The 17,879-nt window shown below is 33.1% G+C and overlaps 1 pseudogene; it reads right to left on the reverse strand.

Moving 5' to 3' along the window:
* Positions 1-13,915: 13,915 nt before the first annotated feature.
* On the reverse strand, positions 13,916-14,548 carry LOC105865343 (large ribosomal subunit protein uL30m pseudogene; annotated as a pseudogene).
* Between the last annotated feature and the right edge of the window lie 3,331 nt (positions 14,549-17,879).

The raw sequence follows: 17,879 nt of genomic DNA on the forward strand, positions 1-17,879 counted from the left end.
GTATGCACAAAGTGCTCTAGGAATATAGAGGCAAGGGTCCATTAAGGGCAAGCAGAAGCCTTCACAGAGAATGTAACATTTAATTGGTCTGGAAGGATTTGTATGCATTCACAGGTGGAATTGTGGAGAAAATATATTCCAGGCAGAAGGAACAGAATGTGCAGAGGCACAGAGGCAAGGCAGAACTAGTTGGAGGAATCAGTATTGGGGTACAATTGGAGGATAAGAAGCATCATAGTACATAGAGAATTAAGAGCTTAGGTCAGATCTTGAGAGGGTTTGTTCAAACTGAAAGAAGTATAAAATTTTATTATAACTGACAAGAGCATTGAGGGGTTTAGAAAGAAAAGTATCATGAAGCATCAGTGCATTGTGGAGGAGGAAAGTTAGGAAGACCAGGTGATAAAACAAAGGCTTGGACTTGGCAATGGCAAGAAGGATAGAAAAGGAAGGTGTGATTAAAGAACATATTAAAGATGTACACATGGTGATTATTGTAGATTGTTATAATATTGGCCCACAATAATTCACTGCATTTTCCATCCATGCCCCAGAATAATACTTTTCTATCTTCATTCTGCATTTGGCTAGTAATCACACAAGCAGAGGCTTGAAAAACTCTTATGCATTGGTTCTTCACTTCTCTTGCTGATGCTGGAAATCTTGGGACCACCACCATGTGACTAAGCCTAGTCTAGCTTGTCAGAAATATGTCAAACCCATTACTCTAGCTGACAGAATTAGCCACTAGCCAGAATCAACTGCCAGACATGTGAGTAATATCAGCAAAGCCACTCTAAAATAACCAGCCTCCAGATGACCAGCCAGTGACTGCTGCCTCATTAGTGAGGCTTGGCAAAGTTCAGCCCAGGTGAGTCCAGCCCAAATTGCTGACCCATATAACGGTGAACAAATAAATATTGTGCTAAGTCATTAAATTTGGGGCAGTTTGTTACATAGCTAAAACTAATTGATACAGTAATGGATTGGCTTTAGCTTTGCATGTCTCAAAAAGCTGGTTGAACTTTAGAGACAGTGAAGTTGCAGTAGCTAGTAAGAGAAGCAGTTTGGAGAATGAATGTGGGGCAATATTTTATTTTTTGCTTTTGAAGTGATTTTTGCTTGCTTTTGATATTTTAAATGAAGAAGAGTAGAGCTCAAAGGTGAGGGAGATTTTGAATAATAAAATTTACTTCTAAGGGCTTCTATGGAGAGCAAATGCAATAATGTACACAAAAACATCAAATAAAAATAATTGTTACCTTATAAGTCTGTATATGTGTAAATTATATGTACTTTATCTTCTATTTTACTTTTTATAGAATTCACACAAGTGGATGTACACATACTAACAGATACACATCCCATTTTGGGGAGAAATAACTTGAGTGCCACAGTATACTCTAAAACAGCTCCTTAAAGTTTCTGGCTACAGGTGGAATGTAATTTTAGCAGGAAGAGCTTCCCTTTTACCCCCAAATCCAGAGAAATCTTTAGTTGCTTCTTCAAAATGAAATGTCTACACAACAGTTATAAACAGAATAAAATATTCCAAGTGTGACCCCAAAACCCTCTAAAGCTGTTTGAGGGCTAAACAAACTCTTCTTCATTTATGAAATTTTTAGTCACACTAGTCTTTTCCACTTTTCCTAATGGTTTGGGGGCTAAGGTGTCTATTATTTCAGATAATAAATTATACCACAAGATAGGCCATTTTATCAAGCATTTAATTTCAAAACATAATGTATAGTCTACAAGATGAAGTTAATAAACTGATTATTGTCATATAGTGTTCACTTGGAAGGAATGGGCAAAACCAGAATGTTTTTCAATCCTAATATTCTTATCATAATACGGCAAATGATTGAAATGAAATGTCTTATATTGTAAATATGAATTTTTAGTTATGTTTTATCTACTGTCATGAACAATACAGAAGAAATTGGATTATCTAAACTTTAAGGCAGCACACATGGTTTAACCTAAATTTGTCACAAACTATTTACCAGAAGTTTGTCCTTAATTTTTTTCTAATTGACAGCTGGTTCCAAACCTTTTTTTTTTTAAAGTGTACTTCGCTATGTTATTGCTGAGTTAAGAAATACACTCTAACTGATCCCTTTACTTAGAATCTCTGTTCCATGAATATTTAAGATTGTAGCTTTTATTTTTTTAAACTTCCAAATTTTTGTATTTTATAAAATTATATGTGATTGTGTTGATTTTAATCACTTTGCTGTGTACCATAATTTGACTAACAGTCACTAGTAATTTTGATGAAATAAATTGCTTTTTAAATACAATGTTGAAATCAATAACTTTTCAGAACTCACGTAATTTCCTCAAGCTAAACAAACTAGTTCTGTTTAAATTACTAGTTTTGTACCATGTCACTGATTGGAATGGATAACTATGTCCACTAACTCCAGGCTGTGGTTCTACGACTGTGTACAATGCATTTACTCCCCATCCCTCATGTTGTTAGAAAGCTTTTGAGCCCAATAAATCATCTTTACTGAACAATTTATCAAATGGAAGAGCTGAGTAAATGCTACTCTTTCCATAACATATTGCTTTGGGGTGCCAGTAAAGGAGAAATAACGACAGAATAACATAATAAGTAAGTAAACATCAGGTCGAGAAAAGAAGTGGTTGGCTATATCTAACCCAAAAATTAGAGCAGTGCTTTTTGAAGTTGGACCATCTGTATCAGAATTACCTGAAGTTGTCATGAAATATACAGATTCCCACCTCAGAACCAGCAAATAAATCAACGCATGACATGGATTTTACTAATATAGTGTCGTGTTTTATAAATTCTTACATTGAGACAGGAAAACTGGCTTTTAGAAGATGTAGGGGAGGAAAATGTGTCCCAGCCTAAGCCACAGTCTGAAATCTTAAGAGATGTAATAAAGTTCACCTTCAGCCAGATTACAATTTAGCATTAGTTCATTCAAAAGGACTGTGTGAAGGAGAGAGTTTGGGGCAGGGAGAGAGAGAGGGGTAGATTGAGGAACAGTGGTCACAATCCCTCCGTTGTCTCAGCAGTGCTTTCCTGGTGTTTCCTATCATGGCATGTAGAAGATGATAGTATTATATCCAGCACCCTGGCATAAGCAGATGAGTCTGTTCACAGATATAGCTAAGTAGACCTGGACACCCCAAAAGAGACTGAGGGGATCAATGCCATCCCTTTTGGGATACCCTGTTGAGAAATTGCTCCAGGAAACATGCCTCACTCTGTTAATGTGTTCATCACTGCATGTGCTTAGCAATATCTGAGCACTAGTTTTACCTTCTCTACTTTGTAACTTCGCTACAGAGGGGCTAATACCAGGAAGTTGCTGATCATTCTCCAGCTTCTTTTAAGGAACAGGAAATAGTTTTTATATTTCTGTAGTCAATTAGTGAACACTATTAAATAGATATGGTATGGCATGTAGAATATTTTTCTTAATTGCTATATTTTGTTTACCTTTGAATGAAATTAGTAATTTAATAGTTATGTCAGAAAGTACATTCAACTTACGCATATTATCTTTTCAGTTAGTAATCTATAGGGCTACAAAGTCAAATTTCAAGAAAATTTTGATTACCATACATAAAATAAGAAAAGATACAAATGCAAAATACATAGGATAGTGAGAGATAGACTTTATTTTTATTTATCCTTAGATAACAGTTGTTTTTTGATCTTATTTGCATCTTAAAGAAGTAAACAAACATGCATTCCAGATTAAAAAAAAATAAAGGTAGAGAGGAGGAGTCAATTAAAAACAGAAGTCAAAGATGGCTTGGACATTAGCTTTTATAAAATCAAAAAAACCAAAAATACCAAATAATCAATATTTCAAATAAAAAGGCTTATTGGTCATTTTCCCAGATTCTGTAGTACTAAAATGTGGATTCCATATATAACTCAAACTATGTTGAATTTTAGCAATATATCTTTCAGCATTAATTAGATGAATTAAAATATTGCAAAATAAATGAGAAAACATAGAACTTTGGAAATCATATGCCAACTTTAAAAAAATTAAATGGCACACAGAACTAAAAGTAAACTATAATAACATTTACACTAACGTGGAAAGTAAATAATTACAAATGATTACACATTTTGAGTTGATCTGACAGTGATTTCTATTTGGTTCCATTTACAGAAACTTAAAGCACTGACACATAGGACAACACAAAATCAGATGAGAAACCAAAGTGCATGTTAAGTCTATTAACGAATTTGCAGTAAATGTAAACTAAGTTTCAATTTTATGAAGTGAATAAATAATAACCACTTCATCCTGAAAGCTTAGCTATTATAACTAATAATTTATAACTTAAATCACATTAAATACATGGTTGATTATCTGTTTATAACTATGAGTTAATTTTGAAAGGACACATGAGACATGAAAGCCAATTGTTCTCCAGAGAGAGTAGGTAAATTATCAAAGTCATTATATGGTTGATCATTTAAGGGAAATTAAACTAATGGAAAATTTTCCTATGACAAGTTTCCATTAAATACTCTGAATTGCCAACTGCCTTCAGCATTCACTTAGTGTTAAAAATAAAAGGATTGACAAAAACCATTAAAAAAAGGAAATTGCCATAGTTGAGACAAGAAGTGATTAAGGCAGAAATAAAGATTTTAGTAGAATCATGGTCATGGTAAGGATGATTTCTGTTCTGATCCTGTTATTAATAATAACAAACCTAAGAAGAGAAAAAGTAATTCCATAGTGACAACAGTAGGCATATGTTAGAATTCCTATTATTTCATCATCCACTTTGATGTAAATAAATCCAAATGATTTAAGCTAGAAAAATTAGTATAGTACTCAGAAAAACTTGTGGAAATATGAACACATTCAAAGGTAATAAAATTCTAACTTTAAAAGTTAATAACTGTCCTATATTTTATTAAGATTCATTGCATCAGGGAATTGAAGACTCATGTCACCACTGCTTTATTCAGTGAGCAGCAGTCATGGAGTGCTTTCTGTGTGGGTAGCTTTGTAAAAACTCTTATAGGAAGTAAAGCTCCCTTTCTACCAGGGATGCACTTTAATACCTGCAGTAAAAGGACACATTCAGGCTTGCTGTGGCTTCATGACATCCAAGGTGATCTGAAAACTCATGTTCATCTGTGTGCAGTCCTGAGGTTCAGTAAAGAAACAAGAAATGCTGATGAAAATATGGAGAAGAGAAAATTAAAAATAAAAAACAACTAAGTGTCTGATGCATTGAATGCAAATTTAAGACCTAGAGGAAATAACGAAGACAAAATGAAAGGTGTTGAATTTGGCATAATTAGAAAAAACACATGGGAAGATGCCCATTAGATCTTGTGACTGAGCTGGAATGGAAGTGTGAGTTCCTCAGGACTGAAAGGTTAAATGCAAAGCATTTATCAATTTCTATGCCATTAATATTATGTAAATTTAGCTTAGTGCTTAATATTCATTATAAGAATAATGAGAATATTGGAGTTTAATAACATATCATATACCAAACACTTATTATGTGCTAGGTACTATGTTAAGTACTTTATATGCTATGTTGTTTTTGTCCTTATTGATTCTATGAGATTGGTATGATATTTTTACAAATGGAGAAACTGAGACTCCAAAAAAATTTAAGTAACTTGTTCTAGTTCTCTGGCTAGTAAATGAGGAGCGAGGACTGAACACAGTCTTATTTGATTTAAACTTTCATGTTCTTATCCAATACAATGACAAGCTTGTTAGACCTCCTAGCCAATACCAGGGCCAAGTCTCTGTCTCCTACTTTCTTGGATCAATGGTTCTCAGACCCATCAATCCATATCCCTATACCTCCTTTTTATAACACATTTTGTAATACTCTCTTTACTACACCAAAAATAAATTCATAGGCAACACATATATATTTTTAATCGATGTAATATACTGGTTCTAACAGAGAGTAAATTCTTCTAATAAAGTAGAATAATTAATAATCAATGATATGCATTTCAATAGATATGTTTTCAGGCATGATTATACTAAAACACTTTAATAAGTAATCTGATGTTTGCCTCAAGAATGAAACAATTATACAAGCATATTAATACTGGTGGATTTTGTTCATTTGTATGTTTGTGACTCAAATACATGAGAGTTATTGCCATTGGTGATGTGTTTTTCTAAAATGGTAAACAATTCTTGTTAAAGTTCCATACAAAATAAAATACAATCACTGGTTGAATTTCTAAAAAGGTCATTATATATTACAACCACACCAAAAAACTTCTTTATGTTTATATGTAAAATTGTTAGCTTCTAGGCTTATATATAAAATTACACACACATATTTTATCTACCTGATATATGGTGAGATAGTTAAAAGTCATGCAGAATGCAGGTGTGGAACTAACTTTACAGGATGTTAAGCATCCTGATCCCATGCACTAAATACTGATAGTATCCTCCCCAATCATAATAAAAAACAAAATGCCACTGATAGTGATACAAATGAAAATCATTCATTCAAACCTTTAAACAGGATTCACTAATATAAACAAAGATAATGTATTGATTCAATGACACACGTGAAGTACATGTAAAATTTAAACATTTTAAAAAGCTCCATGGCAGTATCAGGAGCTGCAAAATGTTTGGATTGAGATAATGAGACTAGCCAGGGGTGAAATACTCATATGGAATATGTAAAGACCAACAGGAAAAGGGGCATGAAAATAGACGCTAAATCTTGACTAGAATAATCCAGTGGGAGACAAATAGGTGGAAGAAAAAGAGAAGGGAGGGAATACTCTCTTTCTGCCTCAGGTAGCCTGTCTGCATTTACTCCCAGGACCCAGCTCCTTCCAGGCAGCCCTCTCCCCATAGGCCCAGCTGCACTGAGGGGCATGGCTTTAGGCTCTGTGACATCACCTTCTCCCTTGGTCCCTCAACCCCTGGAGGCCATAGCAGATTCCTGCTCTTGCTGATCTCTAAGTTGCTTCACCCTTCTCTTTGGCTTTTCAACTCACTGAACTCCTTTTTAATTAGTTTCCTATATTAAATTTCCTCTTCCAACTACCTAGTATGCATTTTCGTTTTCTGACAGGATTTTGATTGATGCACAGGTTCTTAATAACAAGAAAAATTAGCTTAAAATTAAACTTAATATTAAGTTCTATTAAACTTAATAGAAACCATGAAGGAAATAATAGTTTATAAAACTATCAGTAAATAAATATTTATTTAGCAAATACCATGTATCTACTAAGGTGCATGTGCTGTTATTACAGCAGAATTCATTTATTCAGCCTTGGCTAAAAGAAGTATATACTCTACTAAGCCATGAAGTAAAAGCAATATGCTGTAAAAAAAGTTAACGGTTTTGTTTTCAGGTAGACCGGGATTGGAATCCAGAATCTACTGCTGAATCCCCGTGTGATTTTGTTCCTGGGTTTTAACCTCTCTAAACTTCACTTTTCTCCTCTATGAAATGGGGATCATGATAATAATACCTGGTTTGAAGAATAAATTGTATAAAGTATATATGGCACCTAGAATAATGCATAGCTCCAAGATCTCATAGGGAAATTCAGTAGCTAAGAAAATTTAATTTTAGGAAAGTAGGCTTTGATAAAAGGCACTACTAAGCTCTTAATGAGACAATTAATAGAAGTTCAGCTTTTCAAATAGTTGCATATTCAACTTCTCTAGAAAGAGCAGGAAAAATGAATCTGGTCTGCAGAATTTAGGGTTTATAGTTTGAAAGGTTTTCAGAAGAATACCTATTGGCTACATTAAGGTTCTAATACACTTTTGCATATTCTTACAGTTAAACAGATAACTGCATTTATGATTTCAACTTAGGTATTTTCTTCATACTTTACTGAGTAGATCAGCTGTTCCATATGCTAAGGATTATATCTGTACTAGCAAGAAAGAAAGTAATATAAGAAAAATGAAGAGAAAAAAAGCAAAAGAACAGCCACTCTTTCTTCTTTTTTTTTCTGCATAAGGATGTGGATACCAAGAAAATGTCTTGATACAGGAAGTAAGGCAATGATGGGGGCAGGGGATCCTACAAGTTTTGCTTGAGGTATCAAATTTTCCAATTATTTTCTTTATGGAAAGAATAACAATAGGCTAAAGTAAAGAAATACAGAATGATATCAAAATCTAAAAGTCAAATAGGAAGGACTTATGTCAGTGATGATGAATTAAATAAGTTTATCCACTGAAAACAACTAGAAAAGCTAAAACAAAACAAAACAAAATTTGAAAAGCCTTAAAAAAGACTCTTTAAAGACATTGGAGACCCTATGATATTACAAAGATTATTTAACAAGATCCAAGAAAAGAAGCAACCTAGAGAAGAAAATCCAGCTTTTAGAGCTGATTTCTCCCTAGGAATGTCTACTGTTTGGAGAAGAGATGCTTCACAGGCTGAGAAGCAAGGCAAGATATTAATAGTCTCACAAAATTCAGTGGACACAAACTGAAGCTCAGAGTCTGCTGAAGAAGAGAGTTCCTGACAAAGAGGCTTGGTGTGGTCCAGTGAAGGGTCCCTTTGCCCTAAGGGAAAGGGTAAACTGAAAATAAAATGGCCCTAAAAGAAACTGAAAGTCAATTGCAAATACTCTTAGTCCATGAAATTGAATTAAGTAGTTTGAATTGCTGCTATTCCTATCCAACTATCACAAAGTTTAATCCCTTCTGTAAGAAGAAAACATCATCCTAGGTCTCAATTATTTTTAAAATAAAATTTTCTTATACAATATTTGGTATTCCAAAAAATAGCCAGATAGAATAAGGAAATGAGGAAATATAATTTTAAAAAGTACAAGAAACAAAGCCAATTAGAGTAAATTTACAGAAGATGCAAAAAGTAGAATTATTAGACACTGGCTTTAAAATTACTATGCTTGATATATTCAATAAATAAAAATACAAGATTGATAATTTTGATTCTACAAAAAATAAGTGAAAATTATATAAATAAAAAATGCAATTAGTAAGATTAGGAATTCAATACAGCTAAAGATAGAATTAGTGAACTAGAAGGTAAATCAGAAGAGTCACAACTGAAGATAGACTTGGTAAACTGGAAGGTAAATCAGAAGACTAGATTAGTCTAGTCTAGATTGAGACTGAATCAGTCAGAGACAAATAAAAAAATGAAATTCAAAAATTAAGCTAAGAGATTGATTTAGTCAGTGTTCTCCAGAGAGACAGAACCAATAGGATGTATGTAAATATAGAAAGAAAAAAACTTTAACCCTAGAATATTATATCCTAAAAAAATATCCTTCAAATATAAAAGAGAAATAAAAACTTTCCCAGAAAATAAAAAAAGCTGAGGGATTTCATCAACACCAGAATTATCCTATAAGAAATGGTAAAAGGAGTTCCTCAATCTGAAAGAAAAGGATGTTAATGAGCCATAGGAAATCATCTGAAGGCATACAACTCACTGGTAACAGAAAGTGCACAAATATAGAATACTCTATTGCTTGTAATTGCAGCATATAAATCACTTATATCTTGAGTAAGAAGACTAAAAGACAAACCTATCAAACATGACCACAACAATTTGAGAGATAGAGAGTATGAAAAGATATAGATGGAAAAAATAAAACATTACAAAGTGGGAGGGGGAGAAAGTTAAAGTATGGAATTTCTGACACACTTCCAGAGATAATCATTTTTAACAAATGAAGACAGGAAGGAAGAAAGAGAGGACCACAAAACAACCAGAAATCAAATAACAACAAGGCAGTAGTAAGTCCTTACCTATCAATAATAACATTGAATGCGAATGGACTAAACTCTCCAATCAAAAGAGATAGAGTGGCTGAATGTATTAAAAAAAACAAGACCCAACTGTATGTTGTCTACAAGTAACACATTTCACCTATAATGACACACATAAATTGAAAATAAAGATATGGAAGAAGATATTCCATGCAAATGGAAATAAGAAAAGAACAGGCATAGCTATATTTCTACCAGATAAAATAGATTTCAAGAAAAAACTGTAACAAGAGACAATAAGGTCATTATATAATGATAAAGGAGTCAATTAGGTAAGAGGATATAACAATCGTAAATATATATACACCTAACACCAAACACCCAGATATATAAAGCAAATATTATCAGAGCTCAACAGAGAGAGAGAGATACAATACGATAACAGCTGGAGGCCTCAACACTCAACTTTCAGCATTGAACAGATCCTTCAGACAGAAAAATAAACAAAGAAATATTGGACTTCGTCTACACTATAGACCAAATGAATCTAATAAATATTTACAGAGCATTTCATCCAACAACTGCAGAATACACATAATTCTCCTCAGCTCATAGGTCATTCTCAAAGGTAGATCATATATTAGGCCACAAAACAACTCTTAAAAAGTTCAAAAAAGTCGAAATCCATATTGACTATTTTCTCTGACCACAATGGAATAAAACTAGAAATCAATAACAAGAGGAACATTGGAAACTATACAAACACATGGAAATTAAACAATATGCTCCTGAATTACCACCAGTAGGTCAATGAAGAGATTAAAAAGGAAACTTAAAAATTTTCCAAAACAAATGAAAATGAAAACACAGCATATCAAAACCCCTGTGATGTGGAAAAAACAGTACTAAGAAGAAAGTTTATGGCAATAGGTGCCTACATCAAAAAGTATAAAAGCTTCAAATAAATAACCTAATGATGTATCTCAAAGAACTAGAAAAACAAAATCAAACCAAACCCAAAATTAACAGAGGGAAAGAGATAATAAAGATCATTAACAGGTATATAAAAAAATGCTCAACATCATTAGTCATGAGACAAGTCCAAATAAAAACTTCAATAAGATATCATCTCACTCCAGCCAAAATGGCTTTTATCAAAGAGACAGGCAATAATGAATGCTGGAGAGAACGTGGAGAAAGGGGAACCTTGCACACTGTTCGTGGGAATGTAAATTAGGGCAACCACTATGGAGAAAAGTATGTAGGATCTTTAGAAAATGAAAAATACAACTACAATATGACCCAGCAATCCCACTACTAGGTACATATTCAAAAGAAAGGAAATCAGCATATTGAAAAGATATCTGCACTTTGTTTATTACAGCATTATTCACAATAGCCAAGATCTGGAATCAACCTAAGTGTCTATCAGTGGACACATGGATAAAGAAAATGTGGTACATATATACAATGGAATATTATTCAGCCATGAAAAGAATGAAATCTGGTCATTTGCAACAACATAGATGGAAATGAAGAACACCATGTTCAGTGAAATAAGCCAAGTACAGAAAACCAAATTTACATGTTCTTACTCATATGTGGGATCTAAAAATTAAAACAATTGATCTCATGGAGACAAAGAGTAGAAGTATAATTACCACAGGTTGGGAAGAGTAGTTGAGGGTGGGGGGTTAAGGTGGGGATAGTTAAGGTTAATAGATACAAAAATATAGGTAAATAGAATGAAAAAGATCTAATATTTGATAGCACAACAGGGTGACCATAGTCAACAATAAGTTATTGCATATTTTGAAATAACTGAAAGAGTGGAATTGGAATGTTCCTAACACAAAGTAATGACAAATACTTGAGGTGATGGACACCCATCATACATTACATGTCTGTGTCAAAACATCACATGTACTCCTTAAATGTATACAACTATAATGTACCCATAATAATTAAAGATAATTTTAACAAACTATAATGAAGGTGGACTGGTTTAGCATAAGATAAAAGAGACCTTAGGATTAGGAATACTATCAGAGCTAAAGAGGGACGATTCATATTGATAAAAGGGGCAATTATTTAAGACTTTAATATGTATGCATGTAATAATAAAGCCTTTAAATTCATGAAGCAAAAACTGAGAGAACTAAAGGGAAAAATAGAAAATCAATTATCATAGTTGGAGTTTTTGATATTCATGTCTTTATGATTAGTAGAAAAAGTAGACAAAAAATTATTATGGATATAGATGATCCAAACAAAACTATTGGGCAATTTGATTTAATTGATATTTACAAACATTACATCCAACAACTAAATAAACACTCTTATCACATGCATATGGAACATTTACCAAATATACTGAGCTATTAAGAAACAAATGTCTGTATTTTTTTTTTTCTTTTTCTTTTTTGAGACAGAGTCTCACTTTGTTGCCCAGGCTAGAGTGAGTGCCATGGCGTCAGCCTGGCTCACAGCAACCTCAATCTCTGGGGCTTAGCGATCCTATTGCCTCAGCCTCCCGAGTAGCTGGGACTACAGGCATGCGCCACCATGCCCGGCTAATTTTTTGTATATATATTTTTAGTTGGTCAATTAATTTATTTCTATTTTTGGTAGAGATGGGGTCTCGCTCAGGCTGGTTTCGAACTCCTGACCTTGAGCAATCCGCCCGCCTCGGCCTCCCAAAGTGCTAGGATTACAGGCGTGAGCCACCACGCCCGGCCTGAATGTCTGTATTTTTTAAAAGCCAGATATCTTAGAATATGTTCTCTCAATGAAATTAAATTTGAATTTGAAAACAAGTTAGCATGAAAATCCCAACATATTTGGAAATTAACACACTTCTAACATGGGTCAAAGGGAAAAAAATCACAAGATAAAAGATGTTGTACTAAATTATAATAAAAACATAGTCTATCAAAATTTTATTTTGATCAAAATTTATGATATTCAGCAAAAGCAGTACTTTAAAGTATACTTGTAGCTTTATATAACTATACCAGTAAAGAAAAAAATGTTTAAAATCAGTGATCTAATTTTTCATCTTAAGAAGTTAGAAAAGAAGAGCCAATTAAAACCAAGTAGAAGGAAATATACAATAAAGATGAAAAAAATCATTTCAATAAAAATAAATATTAAAGAATAGTCAAAAAGGTGGTTCTTTGAAAGATTAATAAAATTTACCAACTGTTAGCAAGAATAATCTTTAAAGGAGTAAGATAAAACACAAAGCATCACTATCAAGTATAGAAGAGAGGGTGTCACTATAGATACAAAAAAAAAAGAATAATAAGGCAATAATTATAAACAACTTTTGGCCAATAAATTTAAAAACTTATGTGAAATGGAGAAATTTCTTCCAAAACATAAGTTATCAACACCAATTAAATAAGAAATATAGAAAATCAAAATAGCCTCATTTTATTTTTCAAAATTTAAATCCCAATCAAAAACTTTTTCATAAAGAAAATTTCAGGTCTGAATTATTTCAATAGTGACTTCTATCAAATATTTAAGAAATATATATCATTCTTACACACATTTTTCAGGAAAAAGAAGGGAGAATACTTTCCAACTCATTTTATAAAGTCAGCATAACCCTGGTACCCAAAACTTGCAAAGACACTATAAGAAAAGCAAATTACAGAATATTCCTCGTAAGCATAGACACAAAAAGTCTCAACAAAATTGAATCCAACAATGTATTAAAAGGATAATACATTATGAAAAATGGTATTTATTCCAGGAAAGCAAAGGATATTTAAACTTTCTAAAATTTCTAAAATCAATCAGTATTATGTATCACATTAACACAATAAAGAAAAAAAAGCACCTCAATAGACAAAGGAAAGGCATTTCACATAATTTAACATCCATTTGTGTAAAAGTACTCAGCAAACTAGGATAAGTTAATTGGCTCAAAAAGCAAAACTGTTACAGAAATAATGAATGAAAATAAGTTGAGACAATGTTTTGGCTACTGTCTTACAAAAAGATTGAATTGACACAGAGTAGAATGATGGTTAGCAGAGGCTGGGAAGGGTAGTGAGGAGGGAGGCATAAAGCTGGGATGGTTCATGGGTATGAAAATGTAGTTAGATAGTTAGAGAGAATGAACAATAATAATAAAAAAGAACTGTATTGGTGAAGTTTATTCTTGCTTTTTTTTTTTGGTACTTAAAACAAATTTTAATGAAAACATTCTCATCATTTTAAATAAAAATGACTTGCATTTTTAAATCTGGAGCTACTCTGGCATTAGGACTTAATTGTTTCCTCCTCAACAGGTTGCAGATGCCACTGCACTACTAATTCCCCAGTGCTCTTGAGGCACGTATTAGACATGTTTTCTTCTGTTGGAAGTCCTTGTGGCAACTTCAGGGGCTTGATTCTTATCAAATGTTTAACCACTTTCAGTTTTGCATTCACTGAAGGGATGTTCTTGTGAACTTGAGGGGTATGTGCTTTTTGTAATCCAAGCATCTTTATTACATCTTTTTCCCAATATGGTCGTCTTCTTGTACTTCTTATTCTGGTAACAATATGTAGTTTATGAGGGTTCTGTGGATCCCCACCATATTTTTCATGATCTTCAGGTGAAGGCTGAAACACTTTATCCGGAATTCTTGACCTGGTAAATTTGTGACGAATCCAGTCTGTACAAATCAGAGATTCTGCACCTTTTGTCACAGTCTGTAGTCTACCCAAGGGCCTCTGAACTACTTTGCACAAAATCCCTGCCATCAGTGTAGTGATCTATTCTTTTCAGAGGCAGCACCCGCTGGACATTCAGCCTGAATCTCTATTCTTGCTTTTTAATTTGGGTTTGCAAGCAGTTTACAAAGATGATGATGATGATAACTATGATAATAAATGACAATAACAATGATGGTGACTGTATGTTATTTAGAAAAGTTTTTGTTCTCAGGATTTGCTGTCTTGACTATAGTGTTTTGGTCCAAATAAATATAGCAGAGAAGACATCTTCACATTCATAGAATTTTGAGCTAAGATTTAACATATTTTTCTCTCTAAAACTGAAGTAAACTTACTTCTCAAGGCCCCATATCTTTTCAGCAGTAGATACTGCAACCTTATTAATTCAAAGTAAACTCATTCATTCAAATATTCAACAAATACTTACTGAGCACTGAGTATATACTGGGCATTTGGGATTCATCAGTGAACAAAACATAAAAAATCCTGTCCTTGAGGACTTTATATTCTAGCCAAGAACATAGACAATTTAGTGACATTGTGCTTGAATAAATTATATAATAGGTTACCAGGGCATAGGTATGGAAAAAGGCAAAATAATAGAGGATGCACGGGATAAAGAGTGCTGGGGGCTGGGGGATAGAAAAGCCAGGGGATGAGGATTACTGATAGCATTCATAGTGTTTTATGTCTATAAAACCAAGATTTTTCTGCTCTTCTGCTGAACTGACTTTGTTTTCTTGACTTATCCATGACACTCTCCTTAGACAAGTCATTGCGACCCAAAGGGGCACTATTTTCCCCTGATGCTTTAGGAAATAACAATGGAGAGTGGTCTGACACAAGATAGTGTTAAAAAATTGAATAATATCATTATTTAGAGTTACCAGTAGGTGGGGATGTTGAATAATATTTTTCTATGTTGTCAGAAACCGTGTTCCTAACTTAACAGGGAGAACAAAAAGTGGGCTTGTGAGCAAACATCTGCCCTATTATATACATAGTCCCTTTTTAATGGAAGATTTTTTCAAAAATTATAACGAATTTTTTAAAGGCTTCAAAATAACTGTAAAAATGATTGGATTCAGCTCGGAATGTGAGCTCTGGAAATTCTGGAGGTCCTCCCACTGCACTGGGTCAACACTGAAACCTTTGCTTTTGGGCTGCCCAGTGATCTATAAATCTCATCTAAACTTGGGACCCAGTGCTTTGAAAGTGAATTACAAAATATAAGTGATGGATACCTGCCTGTGTTTGACTCACATGCTGCAAAAATGAGGTAAAGCCTGACTCTACTTATTCTCCTTCTATTAATAATAGCTATTGAGCAATTACTAACTTGTGCCAGGTACTAAATCAGGTGCTTTCTATATTAGATCTTATTTAATCCTCATAGAAACTGTAGGAGATCAGCATTATCAGCCATATTTCACAGATAAGGAAACTGAAAAACTAAGTTATTTGACTATGTTCATTCAACTAGTAAGTGGTATAGACAGAATTTGAACCCAGCACTGGCTAACTCTCATGTTTTGATTCTCATCTGTCCAATGAGAGATCAACATTCATTTACTGAATCTTAAAAGAGAAACTAATTTAAACATGTGCATTGCTGATCATACCCTAGTTTAGGCTATCCAATTGATGTCCAGTGTTCGTTTTGTCCTAGGAGCCAATCCTGCCTAACGAGCCTAGGGATTGAGTGAAGCTAGCATACAATATCTCTCTTAGCGCCAAAACTACAGCATTTACTCACCTGTCTCAAAATGCAGCTTCAGTCTCATTGTGAGGCTTTATTAGCATTGATAGAAATTGCCAGTTTAGCAACAACAAAAAAATATTTTCCTGACTTATCCATAAAGTTCTCTCCTTGGGCAAGTCATTCTGATCTACAGGGGTGCTATATTTCCCTCATGCGTTGGGAGTAACAATGGAGAGAGATCTGAGAAGACAAGATACAGCACACTAGAAAATATTTTTAATATATATGTCTAACGTGTATCCAAAATCCATAAAGAACGTATTAAAATCAATAAGAAAAACAAACATTTTAAATGAGAAAATAGAACAGGCACTTCATAAAAGGTATTTCCAAATGGCTAATAAGCATTTATAAATTTCTTCAACACTTTGTTCACCAGTAAAATGCACATAAAAATTATGAAATACTCTCTAGAATGGCTAAAGTGAAAAAGATGACATTACCAAGTACTGAAAAGGAAAATAAACAACTGGAACTCTCATACCTTGCTGGAGAGAGTGCAAATTGATACAACTACGTTGGAAAGTCATTTAACACATGACCTATCAATTCAAATCCCTCTCTAGGTATATATGGAAGAACATTCATGCATATGTTTACTAAAAGCCATCATAAGAATATTCATAGGAAGATGATTTGTAATAGCCCAAGTATTAATCAATAGTAGCATGGATCAATTAGTTGTGATATATTTTTACAATGGAATTCTATATAGCACTGAAAATATTAACAAGAGTTTATATGACAAAATAGATCAATGTCACAGGCATAATGCTAAGCAAAAGAAGCCAGACACTGTATGACTCCACTTATATGAAATTTTTAAAAAACCAGATAAAACTCTATGTTATAAAAGTCAGAAGAGTAGTTATCTTGTTAGAAGGTAATGACTGGGGGTGTACATATGGTAGGCTACTATAATAGGGTGTTGGTAATATTCTATACCCTGATCTGAGTATAAGTACACAGATGTTTAATTTGTAAAAATTAATCAAAATGTACACTTAAAATATGTGCTCTTACCTGTACATATACCAAACTTCAGTAAAAATAGTTAATAAATAAATCTCCAACTCAGCATAATACAGTAAAAATAGCTCAATAGGATGAATGAAAAATATGAAGTACAACCGGAGAGAAACACTGTTTAGCTACAAAGAGACCAAACAGCTGAATGGTAAACTTCTCTTCAATATGTAATTGATAGCTTTCAAACCAACAGAGTAAAAGTGAAAAAAAGAAAGAAAATTTTATCATTCCATTATAAGGCAGTAAAGGGCGGGGGGAGAAAAGGAAAGAATAGTAAGCTGAATACACAAAAGATTGAAATAATTTCAAATATAATAGAAATTGCACTAAAGTTAAATGAATTGATTCATCTATTAAAATCAGAGAATTTTGAAATCAGGTTAAACAAAAAAAAATAAAAATTAATAAAGCCTTCAGCTGTATGCTACTTACAAGAGACATACCTAAAACAAAATGACACAAAAAGGTTGCGGCAAAATACATACCAGGTAAATGCTCCCAGAAGAAAGCTGGTGATATAATTTTAGTATCAGAAAAAATAGAACTTAAGACAAAAATATTATTTGGAACAAAATGAGAAACCCACAAAAAGATATAATTTTCATGAACATATATGTGTATAC

The sequence above is a fragment of the Microcebus murinus genome, chromosome 5, assembly GCF_040939455.1.
Source record: "Microcebus murinus isolate Inina chromosome 5, M.murinus_Inina_mat1.0, whole genome shotgun sequence".
In the NCBI taxonomy this organism is placed as follows: Eukaryota; Metazoa; Chordata; class Mammalia; order Primates; family Cheirogaleidae; genus Microcebus; species Microcebus murinus.